Genomic DNA, 14,564 nt, shown 5'->3' on the forward strand with positions numbered 1-14,564 from the left:
TTGGAGGTGTGAAAACTCCATTTACATTTAAGGAGTAAACAATTCTCTGTTCAGATTTGGAGAGTCATGCTCCATGGATCAATTAAGGAAGAAGGTGATTACATGGTTTCATGTAATCAGCCTTTCTATGGCCTTTCTCTACTGTGAATCTGTGGCCTCCTGCTGTCAGTCCTGTAGCCAGCCACAATTACTGGTCTGGCCTTTTGCTTTGCAGACAGATTCATAGCACCAAGAACACATGTTTAACTGTGCATCTCCTGCACACCTTGAATAAAAGGAACAAACAGAAAATACTGATCATGGAACACCATGTAGCACAAATCCTAAGCAATTTCCTCAGAAGTAAATCTTATTTAATTCAGTGGGACATACAGTCTTGTAAGTAGGAGTGCAGCCTTAGAAAACACTGAGCACTTATGAAGTTTGGCTTTCTCGTATCTACCAGTTTTTTTGTATCTACCAGACATTATTGCAGGATTAGCAAGAAAATAAAATGCTTCCTATAAGGAAATGGGAGAAAATATTAGACACAGAAATGGGAAAAGATGACTAGAAAATGGAACTCCAACAAGCTCACTATGCAACAATATCAAAGACATTTTTTTTCAAGGTATAACTTTTTGGTATGCGATCCCCCCTCCATCTAGATCAGACATATATATGGTCTGAGTAATATATGTTCCAGCAATGTTGGAAGGATTGCTCAGAGCAAGGGGTATATTACACAAGTAGCGGAGCTGAATCGCAATGCAAACATTTGGGGAATGGATGTGGAACAACGTATTAAAAACACCCAAATGTGAGCTGAATTTGAACACTTGAAGGATGATTTGGGGGTATGTAAATGAAGGTGATAATAGACACACCTACAAAAGGATGTTTCATAACGATGGGCAGGAGATGTGGTCTGATGGTTGAGCCACCAGTACTGCCTGTTACCCCTGGGGGCTGGGGATAAGAATAGGCCCTCAGTTTCGCTGTACTTGTCGTAAGAGGCGACTAAACAGCCACCAGGTAGTTGATAGCCAGGGAAGGCAGCTCATCTGAGAGAAGGAAAACTCTGATCCCAAACCTCCACTGCCTTGTGGCTACATCCAGTTATGGAAGAGGCTTCAGGAGTCAACCTCGAGGCAAAATCCGGAGCCGGAGTCCCTGAGGCAGTTCATGGCTGAACACAGTCACGTTCTGGCAACTCCTGCGACGCCGCTGGAACCAACCGTATTGGCCTCTGCCTTTCCATTGGACCATTTCAGCGATGTGGAGAGGGGGGATTTGCTGCATGGGTAACAGTCTATCCTCCATACCTACTTTACCCAGGCTCTGCACACTGAAGAGGACACTCTGTTCCAGACCCACCATTCAGAGTGTGATACCAGAGTCTTCCGAGACTGAAGGATGCCAACAACTGCCTGAAGAACTAAACAGGAGAATCCATGGTTGTGTTTCTAGATGGGAGATGGAATGCTAGGCTGTGTCAAGCTGCTGTACCCATTGTGGCAGGATGGAGTGACTAATGAGCTGATTACTGCAGTGAGAGTGTGGGGGAGTGTGCAAAGGCCAGCCTTGAGGACATGTCTAGGCTTATGATCTATGATTCCTGCTGAAGCTTGATGGCACACAGTCAGAAGAGATAACCACACTGTGAAGGGTGGTGACTAAGGGGTCTAAGGCTGGTGACTAACATCTGGTGACTACGGGGTCTGTGAATCTTTACAGAACATATTGTAAAAACCCAATTGAAATATGGTGGTTTAGAGTAGCATTCTCATGTACACCGACTTAAATGCTGTCTAAAAAACAAAGAAAGGTGATATATAAATACCTATGTATGTGTGTATAACCTCCTGACAGCGGCATGTTTTTGTAACTGATCTTTAGTAAGAAAGACACAGCAAGCAAGATTTCTGCACCAAATGTTGGTGCTTCATTCACAGCCTCTGTTTCAGTCAACTTTATGTCTTCCTGGTTAATGTCCAAATGGCTCCATTATGTTCAAGGCAAACTTCTTCTATGAGCGGGAGGAGAAGTCCACTGGTGTTAAAGAAGTACAGCTGTCTTCTGTGATTTGTCACAACCTACCCATGATATGTGTTTTCTTACTACCTCCTAAACTTGTTTTTCCTTCCCTGGCCTTCAGACATCTTGACAGGGTCACCATGTAGTTACACTAATTCCCAGCTTACCTTCATGGAACAGCTGGATTAGACATTCCTGCAAACTTGATGCAACCACAAAACAATCAATTCTCAAAACTCATTCATCTACTACAGACAGATCTTGCAATACATTTTGAAAAGGCTATAGATTTTCTGGTATCTTCTTTTTCAAAGCTATTCTTCAGCTGTATAGGCATTCAGTTCATTCAGTACTTTACTTCAGATACATTGCTCATCCTGAAACAGAAATTATCCCATGAGTATGTGTAGTTATCTGGGTAATGAGAACTTCATCATCACTGGATTTCACTCATCCTCTTGGTAAGAAATAAGCAATTGGCAGCTACATTCTTGATTTCCTGGAAGATATACAGTTTCAAAATCAAAGTCCGTCAGTTTAACAACCTATGTAGCAATTTTGAGGTGGTTCAATCAGAACCACATAGAAAACAGAGCTTGATAGAGGTTTATGGTCAGATCTCAGAATACATTTCCTGCTCCACACATAGGTCCTAAAATGTCAGCCCCGAAATATGCAGAAACTTCTTTTTCAATAACTGTTCAGTGTTCTGAGTCAGCAAGAGTGTACAAGGCAAATACAGCCAAACACTTTTGCCCATTTTTGAGCAGTGTCACGATACCATCAAGCTATATTTCCATGTGTGTCTATAGAGATAATTGTTTGCTTCTCAAAATCAAGAGGGCATAGAGTCTGGCTGGTGGAACGAGTGCTTAATCTCCCATAAAAGTGTACTAATGGGCTGAAATGAATAAGATGAAGTTCAACAGGGACAAATGCAAGTTTCTGCACTTAGGCAAAAATAACCAAAGATGCAGGTATTGAATGGGAGATATCCATCTTGGCAACACAATATTTGAGAGAGATCTTGGCATTGCAGTGTATCACAAGATGAATATGAGTTAGCAGTGTGATGCAGCTGCAAAGAAAGCTAACGCAATTTTAACCTGTATTGAAAGAATGGTAGTTTCCAAATCACAGGAAGTGATGGTGGTTCCACTTTATTTTGCATTGATCAGAGCTCACCTGGATTACTGTGACCAATTCTGGACACTTTAGGAAAGATGCAGCCAAATTGGAGCAGGTCCAGAGAAGAGCTACAAGGATGATTAGAACAAGCCCTATGACGAAAGGTTGAGGAAACTTGGTATGTTTAGCCTAGAGAAGAGAAGGCTGAGAGGGGATATGATAGCACTCATGATATAATACCTGAAAGGCTATCATATGGAAGAAGGAACAAATTTGTTCTCAGCTGCCTCTGATAGTAGAACTAGATCAAATGGGTACATACTGCAAGAGATTCCAGTTGGATATTGGAAAGAAATTCTCTGTTGTAAGGATGGTTTGACAGTGGAGCAACTTGCTGAGGAAGTGGTGGATTCTCCCTCACTGGCGATCTTCAGACAGAGGTTCAACAGGCATGTGATGGAGGTGCTCTAAGAGGATTTCCTGCTACAGGCAGGGAGTAGATTCCAATTCTGTGGTTGGGCCAGCAGAAAACAAAAGAAGCTCTCTGTGGCTCCTGAGGGCAGGACATAGAACCAATGGGTAGAAACTAAAGGGAAGTACCTTTAGAGTAGACATGAGGAAGAATGTTCTAACCATGAGAGTTGTCTGACATTGGAACAGTCTGTCTTGTGCAATATTGGGCCCTCTCTTGTTGGAGGTTTTCAAGCAGAGGCTGGACAGCCACCTGTCAGAAATGCTGTAGCAGTTGCCTGCACAGAGCAGGGGGTTGGACTATGTGATCTCCAAGATCCCTTCCAACTCTAACATTCTACTGTTCCGTTTCACTGCACCTGCCCATTTTGAAACCCTGTGGCCAATCTCAGTTTCACAAAGCATGTAAATGCAGTACGTGAGACCATCCGAGAAGACAATGCACATGTAGTTTGCATGCTTTTTCTTCCACACAGAAATACATTTTGTATGGGGGGAAATTCATAATGTTTGATGAGGCCCTCAGTCTTGGAACTTTTAGTGAATTTTTATTGGGCATACAAATGCTCTTGAATGGAGGTGGAGCAGCAGATCAGGCTGCCAAACCTCTGTTCCCTTGATCTTGTTGATAATGGAGTGGAGTGAATAATCTGGAAATCATTTATGTCAATAGTCAGCTTCTCTGCCTGTGCAGTATTTGTCATTACACCACAGTTTCCACTGATTTATTCATTTTTTCCTGTTGTTTTTAAATTTATTGGACTTTAGGGTTGTAAATATTTCAAATGTACCGTTGTCTGATTTACAGTCTGGTCCAAGTCAATGGGGCTACACTGGCTGCAATCCAAGTTCTTTGGCTTAATTGGGCTATGACTTGGATTGCCCATTTTTTTATTGGACAGGTTTGTCAATTGGCACTTTCCCTGTTCTCTGATTGCATGGATGTGTTAGCTGTTCAGTTACATTTTTTGTTGTTGTTTGGGGAAAATTTAAATTTCCTTCTCCCCGAATAAATGCTTTTTTATATTCCCTTTTTCCTCCCTCCACACCCTGCAGGTCCGCTGAGAATGAGAATAGCTGTCGAGTTTCACTTGGTATTTAAATCAATGAGTTTATCTCCGTAGACTTGATGAACGGTTTTTCTTGTTTATTTCCACCAGCGACAAATTGATGTCACAGCTGGTCTTGCTTGTTTGAAAACCCCTTGGTACTGGGAGCTGCCAAAGCAATTTTACCTATTGTTAGAGCATGTCAGGGAATTCAATACTTGTAGCCTTGATGATTTCCAAGCAGCTACCATGTTCATCTGCTAACAGGATCGTGTCACTTAATAAAATTGCCAGTTTACCCTGAGCCCTTAAGCCTACTACCTTATTCTGAAAGGGCTGCATGTTACTCGCAGAGCAGGAAAATTTTGCTTGCCTTATGCTAAGGAAATGAAATGTATGCAGTCTAGAGCTGCTGGAGTCTAGTCCACACTAGAGGAAATTTGAGAACCTGAGTGTAGGCTTCCCTAGAGCAGATGAGCTAGATCAGTGTTTTTCAAACTGTGGGTTGGGACCCACTAGGTGGGTCATGAGCCAATTCCAGGTGGGTCCCCATTAATTTCAATATTTTATGTTTAATGTATTAGACTTGATGCTACCATGTATGTGGAATGGAAAAATAAGTGGGGTGGAGGTCATGAAGGGTTTCAAAGTCAAGTACAAGAAGCCTGTGAATAAACAGCGAGTGAACAGGAATCAGTGAAAGGGGCTTCATGTGATGAGACCGTACACATGCAGCGCACCAGATACCAAGGTGAGGTGATCTGCATAGTATCCATAGGTCCACATAAAGCCCACTTTTCTACTTTTAACTGTACTGCCTGTTGCACACCGAGCCAATTGTATGAATGCAAATACTTCATGTATAGATCAGCACAGATTGGCTTTTCTCATTTGATCATAAGTGTTCAAAAAATGAAAATTGCAATGACATATGGAGAGCAAATCCATTCTGATTACTGGAGGGGACTATAACGACAGAAGCTTACAGAGGTCCTGCTCCCAGGTTCCTCCCTGTGTTAACGCTTTTACTTTCAGAGATATAAAGGAAACATGCAGGCAGATACTAGTCAGTAAGAAGTAGGCTGCTGTTCTGGAATCCACTTTCCAGAATTCTGGTCAATGAATGCAGAGGCACTGGATAGACTGACAGGTGTTTGGCACTTAAAATAATTTTTCTTAATCTGATTTTTTTTTTTACATTCAAAAGTTATTTTGAATTTTTTACATTTTTTACATTTACATTTTTTCACATTTACATTTTTACATTACATTCATACATTTTTTACATTTAGAATTTTGGTGTCTTGTAGTGTGCCCTTATCTGCTCCTTCCTCCCCCACACAGTCCTCCTGGAGACAATATCTAATAGTAAAAGATTGACAGAACCTTCTTCAGCCACAATGTGAGTGCAGCTTCTTCCTTGCTTCATAGTTTGAATGACTGGTGTATATGCAACAAAGTGAAGCTTGGCTCAGCAGTCAGATTTGCCCATGCTTCAAAAGACCTACTGTCTTTTTATCCATTCATTTGTTGCCTTGTTAATTTAAGAAAAGTAGCAAACTGAAGAGTGCTGATCTGTGCCAGGGATTGGGGAAGAAATGTCTTGGTGACCTAATGGGTACCAGCCAATCAACTTGCATTCACAGCTGGCTTCTGCTACAAACTTGTAGAGCCATCTTTTCAAAGAGCTCAGTCCTGAATTGGACAAAGAATACAATTGGACCTCGGTATGTGGGGGATCTGTTCCCGGACCCCTCACAGCTACCGAAACTCGCAGATAAGCAAAGCCACAAGTCAGTTCGATATTACCTCTGGATGCTACCTGAGAGGTTCTCTGGTTGCTTCCAGAGGTGTTTCTGAGACTGACTCAGCCTCTGCAGACCTCAGAAAGCCTCCTGGATGTGACTGGAGAACACTTCTGGTCACGTTCAGGAGCTCTGGTCCGGTCCTCTACCATGGGTCCTGAATCCACAGATAAGGAGGAAGGACCTGAATTTGAAGTGAGTGTGACAAAGCCTCTGCCGAACTGACCACACCTCTCCATTCATGTTGATCATGTTGAATGGTCATATGGAAGCACCAGTAAAACTCACAAAATGAGCTGTGAGGACTGCCTTTTGTTTCAATAGGTTATGGTTTTGGATTGGAACGTATTCCGTGCTTGGATCTTTAATCTTTGGTAGCTCCTTATAGACATTCTTACTGTAATATTAAATGCACTAGTTAAGCAGAATAAATTCTATAATGGTACAAATATACATCAAAAGTCTAATTTTATTTGGGCTCAAAATAGGAACATTAACTGGACTTATCATGAGCAGCTAGATGCAGTTAATTAGCTCTCTGTCTTCAAGGAGGAACATTACAGTTTAATGAGAATTAATAATTTCACCAAGCATAGGAGCGTATTGCCTCGAGCAAAGTGTGCTGTAAGCACAGTATTACAAATAGCTATTTAAAATGAATGAATAGCTATTTAAAATAAAACACTATCACATATTGTTAAATTATCTATAATGATTTTATCCTGTACTTGTAGGTAAAATGTACACTCAGGTCACACTGGACATTAAGTAACCCTTTTAAAGCACGAACACTTCGATCTAAACACTCTAATTGAAAGTTCCATTGAAATCAATGGGGCTTACAAGCAATGTGACCAGGTCTGAAGTTCCTGCCTGCAATCTACAAATATATTCCACTCCAATATTTTGATTTAAGTCTAGTTCGTTGCACTGACTGCCTGGATTTTTTAGATTCTGTCTTGCTTCAGACCCTAAATCACATGAATGGTCATGCTGCTGTGTCTGTTCTCATACCCTCAGCCCACTGAAGATGACAACAGGATGAGGGGGCAGGAAATGAAGTTGCTTAGGGCATTTCTATTACAAGGCAAAAAGTGAAGTACCAGGCATTGCTTGCTCCTAGTTGCAAGAGGGAGGGGCTAAAGAGAGGCAGCTGGCCCCAGCAGGGCAGAATGGGCCTTGGCCCTGCAAAGGGCCCAGGGAAGAGGATGAAGGGGGGGAGAACAAAAGAGGGAGAAAGGGGCCAGGAAAAATAGAAGAGTTTGCTTACTGAAAAGGGAGTATAAAGACTAGGGGGGACCCAACATCCCTCAGGCAGGTCCAAACCCAGTTTGGAGGTACCTGGAAGCCAGAGCCCTGGAGGAGTAAAGAGGAAGAGGGGGTCCTGAGGGTAGCAGGTCAGAAGCAGCCCAGCAGTAAACCTTTGGCCAGAGGCACAATGGGCAGCTGTCCCCAACACCGCTGAGCAATCAACTTGGAGACTATATCTGGGGTTGCTTTATAGAAGGAGGGCCTCCATATAGGAAACACAGGGTCTGAGGCCAAAGTAACAGGAGGTGGAGTTAACCCGGAGAGCTTAACTTGGCCGGCTCGTGTGATAATTGGGCTCTCCCATTTCTTGAAAATATGATCAAGATTTGTGTATTTTCTAACAATGCCCCAACCTGAGACCCTCAGCCTCCGGCCCCTTAAGGGGCTAGGGTAAGGTAATTTCTTGGTGCCAAGGTTTGCCTTGAAATCTGTACCTTCTGGTTCAGAAAGCTGCTCCTGAGATGAGTGCCAAGTGCACTCCTATTCCATATGTAACCTTTGGAGGATAGTTTTGGTTTTTAGCCAAAGGTGGTAAAACTCAAATATTGAGGCCATATGTAATTAGGATGTGGCAGCCTTGCTGTGTAGCAGGGTGGAGGGGAAGAGAAGAGACCTGTGCTGATCTCTCTCTTATTCTTTGTGCAGGCTGAGGCGATGAAGTGTACTTCTGTTCATGAGATCAGGCCTTGAATGGAAGTTGGGCTGGTTGATACTAATTTCAAAGCCAAGGTTGGAAAAGGCCCATGTCATTTTCATACCAGCAGGGGCTCCTACTAAAATCTCAGTGCAAAGGCTGAGTTCTCAGAGAGAGAGAGAGAGGTTTTCCCAGACTTTCTTTATGTTAGTCAGTTTCATCTCCTCTTATATACCCCAGTAACAAAGCACTCTCTTTATCATAGGAGGAATGCTCCTCCACCTGTTGGTGTTTGAAAGACAAAGTGCTTTGCATCACCTGGTGCCCTGCACCAGATAACATACTGAAGGGAGCATGCTATAGTTGCATGCAAAGAACTACTTTGCATTGAGTGGCATCCCTATCACAACACTGAAAACAGTGGAGAGAAAAAAGCTATCTCATCCTCCAATTAAGACTGAAGCTGATGAGTTTGTGTCTTTCAGCCCAATCCTCCATTACTCCTTGCTCATCAATGTAGTGGCACCAACATGGCATCCATTGCATCCTGCAGAGGAGTTTTGGCCTCTGGAGGCCTCTTTAGGGCAAGGCCCCTGCTTGCCCAAAAGATCTGGCCAGCAATATTGCTGGCACAAGTCCACATGGACACATGGAAGCAGACTGAGCAGGGGAAGGGGGTTTGGATTTGGTGGAGATCACTGCCACTGAACCTGCTCTCTTCCTGGTCCCAATCTGCCCTCCTCCCTAACTCTGTCATCACCCCTTATGTGGTCTTAGCTTGGGCGGCAGGCATCCGTCATCTACTGCTGTGCAAAGCTGGCCACTTTTCTTGTGGAAGAAACAACTGATGACCATTATGATAACTCACTGATCATGGAGAGCCAGTTTGGTATAGCAGAACTACATGTAGGTGAGACTTCCACTGAAATCCCTCCAGCTTAGCCAGGATGTTTACTGGGTAACCTGAGGTCTAACCATTGTTCAGCATGCCCTGCTTCGCAACATAGTTACGAGGACAGAATGGGACACATCCTGTCCATGCCACCCTGAGCTCTTTGAGAAAAGGAGAGGAAAAAATATAATAAACAAATTATAGTAACTCAGTACATAGAAGACAGATTCTCCTCATGTTCTGCAGACTACTTAGCATAATAGGCTAATCCAAGACTGTCCTTCAACTTTCTCTCTCTCTGTCCTGGTGGAACCATGAATACAGAAGAAGGGTCAGGTCATGTGAGATGCGTTTTTCCCTTTGGTTTAAACCAGGTCCTTAACTTTAGTTTAATGTTGGTTCAGGATTTAATTAGCACATACTGGGCAGCAGCAGTTGCACACTAAATCATCTTATCACCATCTAGCTACTTAATCTTATAAGATGATTAGCATCTGATTACAGTTCTTTATTAAATATTGATGCCAAAGGTTTTCCATTCAGCAGTTGCAAATCCTTTTAGTCAATTAACAGTGGAACAAAAAGCATTCCATTACGTGTGAGAGCTACTGTAATTATGTTTATTTTGTACATTAGTATGGTGTGTTTAAAATATGCATGCATGTGTTTGTGTTGTATGAATATATATATATATATTCACAGCGACTATGTGCCTAGTCCAATTCTCTTATTTGCATACTATATAGTTAAACACAATTACTTGATAAATGAGTTTTATATTTTTGTTGTGGTTCTCCTCTTATGTACAAAGAAGGGTTTTTTGCATCCTATAAATTTGGTTTTCAGCCCTGAGCGCAATATGGGAAGAAAAATATAGAAATTGTTAGAAGTCAATTGCAAAATCATTACTTCCTGATATAGATCTGATGCAGAGCCAAATTTTTGGCCCAGTTGTTAACAGTTGTTTTTTCATGGGTGTATACTTATGGGTGTATATATCTGCCAATGGAGGATAATTCTTTATAAATCTGATACAGTGGATTTCAGTCCATGGAAGCTTATGCCACCATAGATTTACCCCTGCTGTATGGTGGTAATCCATTCTGGAGACACCAGTGTATTAGGCAAATATTATAACGTGCACCCAATAATGCATTTTTTTTTTTAGTAATTTGTTCGAAGACCTCAAAAGTTGAAATTTGTGCTACAGCACTAAAATGTTCCCCTCTCCAAAAGGTTATTCAAAAGGTGCCTATTGTGCTCTTTATTGCCATGGTTTATTTAGACAGTGTTGAAACTATAAAATTCAAATAACAAGTCTGTATCCTTCCCTCTACACATACAGACAGGATGTTTAAAATGCTACTAAAAGTGGAGGTGGAGCGCAATTGCTCTGCTATCACTTTTAGAAGGCTGGGGATCCCTGCAGACACTTGTGCAGGGCTCCCCACACCCCAGGACAGCTGCTGCATCGACTGGTGAGTGCAGCCCAGTCCCTGCAGCTGCCTCCTTCCAACCTCCTCGCTGCCACCGCCCCTTAAGGGGGCAGAGACCAGGGCCTTCAGGTTGGGGGGTCACGATGCCCCAGTTTGAAAACCACTTCATTAGGGGCACGATTCTATACAATATATTGTCCTATAGTATACAATATATTGTATAGGACAGTGGTTTTTTTGTGAGGATTCCACGGTTCCCCTGGCTGGTTTCCATGGCTTCCCAGGGAGCCATGGTTTACTGTTTGGGAACACTGGTCTACAAGAAGTGCCCCAAATGGCTTACAATGGGGGGGGGGGGTGGAACAATCCTAAATCTGCAACCCGCAGAAGTACTTCAGCAATCAAAAATGAAGGATCATAATAAAATCATGCTAAAAGGTCTTCAGATAGTGATAGTCACAGAGAGGGTAGGCAAATCTCACAGAGACTTGGCGCAGTCCCAGAGAAACCCCCATCCTTCTCATCAAATGAGCCTCAGACAGTGGAGAAACACCCTCCACAGCTGATCTAAATGAATGGGCAGGCTCCTGTTTCTTTAACCTGGTTCTAAGCTATTGAGAGCTTTAAAAGCTAATAATAAGCACTTTGAAATTTGCCAGAAACAGACTGGGAGCCAGTGTGGCTGGCATAAAAGAGGTCTCATGCTCCCCAAAATTACCACCTGAAGCCAGGTCCTGATAATATAAGAATTGGTTTACTTATTCAGAGAGATAAGATGTAGATGGGACTCGTCAGCCTGGGAAGGCAGCTCATTTGAGAGAAGGAAAACTCTGATCCCAAACCTCCACTGCCTTGTGGCTACATCCAGTTATGGAAAAGGCTTCAGGAGTCAACCTCGAGGCAAAATTCGGAGCTGGAGTCCCTGAGGCATTTCATGGCTGAACACAGTCACGTTCTGGCAACTCCTGCGATGCCGCTGGAACCAACCGTATTGGCCTCTGCCTTTCCATTGGACCATTTCAGTGACGTGGAGAGGGGGGATTTGCTGCTTGGGTAACAGCCTATCCTCCATACCTACTTTACCCAGGCTTTGCACACTGGAGAGGACACTCTGTTCCAGAACCACCATTCAGAGCATGACACCATAGTCTTCCGAGACTGAAGGATGCCAACAACATTCAGAGAGACACTCACTTGATATGGGGTGTGGGGCTAGCAGTGAGTTGGCAATAAAATTATCTAATTGAACTGTTGCTTATCTCCAACTCAGGACAGCAGTGGTATCTTTGAGTTCAAATGTAGTGTAGATTTCTGTGACATAAAAGGATATTTCTGTGGCTCTTATCAATGAACTTTCCAATGCAGACAAATAGTGCAATAGGGGAGCACCTCTCAAAGGTTTGTCTGTAGTTCCTTTAAGACATTTGTTAGCAGATTCTTCACAGTGTCCCATTTCATGGAACCAGGACTGAGGCAATGGCACATGACATTATTTTCCTGGGCCCACGTAGGATTCCCATTATGAGTTCTGGGCTTCTGAATCCCAGGGCACTGCCTAAAGCACCATATGATTCCCCCATTCCCTCACCTCCCACCAATGCCCAGCTGTTTGTTCTTTTCATCCCCTGTGACTGCTTTACATCTCTAAGGCTTCTCTCAAATGAGAGTTAAATACATTTTTGTTCACTTGAAAGCCAAGAATCTGCTTTATATTTCTAATCAGGGTCCAACAGGTTGCTTGGGCCACAAGGCCAACTTGTGATCTGAACTTCAAAGCTGCCTTCTGTCCTGACTCCCATAAAGGAATGACCCTCAGCGCAGCATTCTAAAACTTTGAGGAACTGGGCTTGGATAGAGAACTTTCCTACTAAAAGCTGTTGTGAGCAGAGGGAAAGCTTCATCATAAAGTGTCATACATACATTCAAGTATACAGACCTCCATATAACTCACTTCATTGATAGGCAAGTCACCCTCTTTTAAGCCCTTAGAGACAGACATGTTTCTATCAAAACATGTGAAGGCAGCTGAACTACTACAGCCCAATGTGGCCCAGTCCTATGCGTGTTTACTCATACATAAATCCCCTTGGGTTCAGTGGGGCTTACTCTGACATTAGCATGTATATGTTTGCAGCCCAAGTAACAGAAACCTCTGCTCATGGGATAGAGTGGTTTAAAATTATATATAGTAATCCAATTAAGGTTTACTCAGCAGTTTACTCAGTGTTTGCCTAGTGGTTTAAAGCTACCTTGCCAGCAGCAGGAAAGTTTGCATAATAATAACTGTGCATTTTAATAGGATGCCCAATCATATCTTGCTTTAGGTTGGTCCCACTGCTGTTTACAGAACTTTTCACCAGACTCCTCCCCAGGTTTGGGGGGTGGTGGGGGGGGGTGGTGAGTGGGTGGTGGTGGCCGTGGCCAAAATTATGTCAGTTTTATTGGAAGATGGGCTGCTTTATGCACATGTGTTGAATTGACCTCTCAAGAGCTCCTCTTGCCCAGTCATTTCCTTTGTTCTCTGTGGCATTGGTCCCTGCATTTTTGAGCAGTCATATGCTTTTCAAGCAGCATTTTTAAAAAATCCACATTTGGTATCTTTGGCATCAAGTGTAAGGAGAATGTGTTTTTGTCGCTGAGACAAAATACACTGGGTTGCTAAAAGCCATCCATGATAACCCTGGACCTGGGAGTAGAAAACATAAACATTTAGGTTTAACCTTTCCCCCCCCCTTCTATGTGAGTTTATAATAGGAACAATGAACTTGACCCAGTGCATTTCCTATGGGTATAATGTGACCTGCAAGGGTTAATCGCCTGTGGGCTTGCCTTGGGCTATCATCTCCCCCAGCCAATGATTAATCCTGAGCCCCTATCATTATCCCTTAAATGAAGCCTTTGAATTGAAAATGATTTTGGAATGGAATTTGCTGCTACACTGAGCTTCATTCATCACCCTGAACCTGCCTCCTCCTCTCAGTTAGGTACATTTGCTTTGCTGAGTGTAACTGGTTGGAACACCTCCACTAATTATCTTAGAGAGTAAATAAAAAGAAAGATTAAAGGAGGGGGAAAGCAGAGTGCAATGCAACTGGCTTTAAGGTGAAACATCATATCATATACATCTTATCTGCTTTGCCTGCATTAGATTTGTACTGGTAGTTTTCAGCATTTGCTGGAGGAATAAGTACATGTGCTCTACAAATGTAAGATGTAATGTAGTGTAATGTAGTGTATGTAACATGTAAGATGTAATGTAGTGTATGTAACACTAGTGTAGAGTGGGTGATCTTGAGCCTGTCACTCTCAAGCCTAACTCCTGGTGATGATTAGGGTGGAGACCCAGGTGCCAGTATTTCCCTTCTGGGGGAAGGAATTCCTTGGAGTAAGAGTCCGATGAAAATGTAATATGAACAAAAATAAGGTTAACATCTATTTACAGAACCATCCCGTTTCCTGATTGTGCCTGCATACTGCCAGGTACACTGGTGCAGTGGGGGCCCTGCCATCATATCACGCACATTGCCAGCAGCTGCTGCATGGCCTCCAGTGCAGCAGCCATTAAGCTGGGTGCCACCAGCAATATGGTATAGATAGGCTGCCAGTGGGGATCTGCTGGCAAAGGGGCAAGATGAGGATGGGGCAAGGGCAGATCAGGGTGGGAGCCGGTTGCAGCACAGCCAGTGGCCACCGGATCCTGAACCCCTGTCCTGGGCTGGACAAACCCCTAGCAGGCTCTGAGTTATGCCGGCAACAGAGCTGGCATAGCTTTGAGAAGTCCCGTCAGGCATCAGGCTGCAGTCCCATCAGGCTATGTCAGAA

The sequence above is a fragment of the Tiliqua scincoides genome, chromosome 5, assembly GCF_035046505.1.
Source record: "Tiliqua scincoides isolate rTilSci1 chromosome 5, rTilSci1.hap2, whole genome shotgun sequence".
In the NCBI taxonomy this organism is placed as follows: domain Eukaryota; kingdom Metazoa; phylum Chordata; class Lepidosauria; order Squamata; family Scincidae; genus Tiliqua; species Tiliqua scincoides.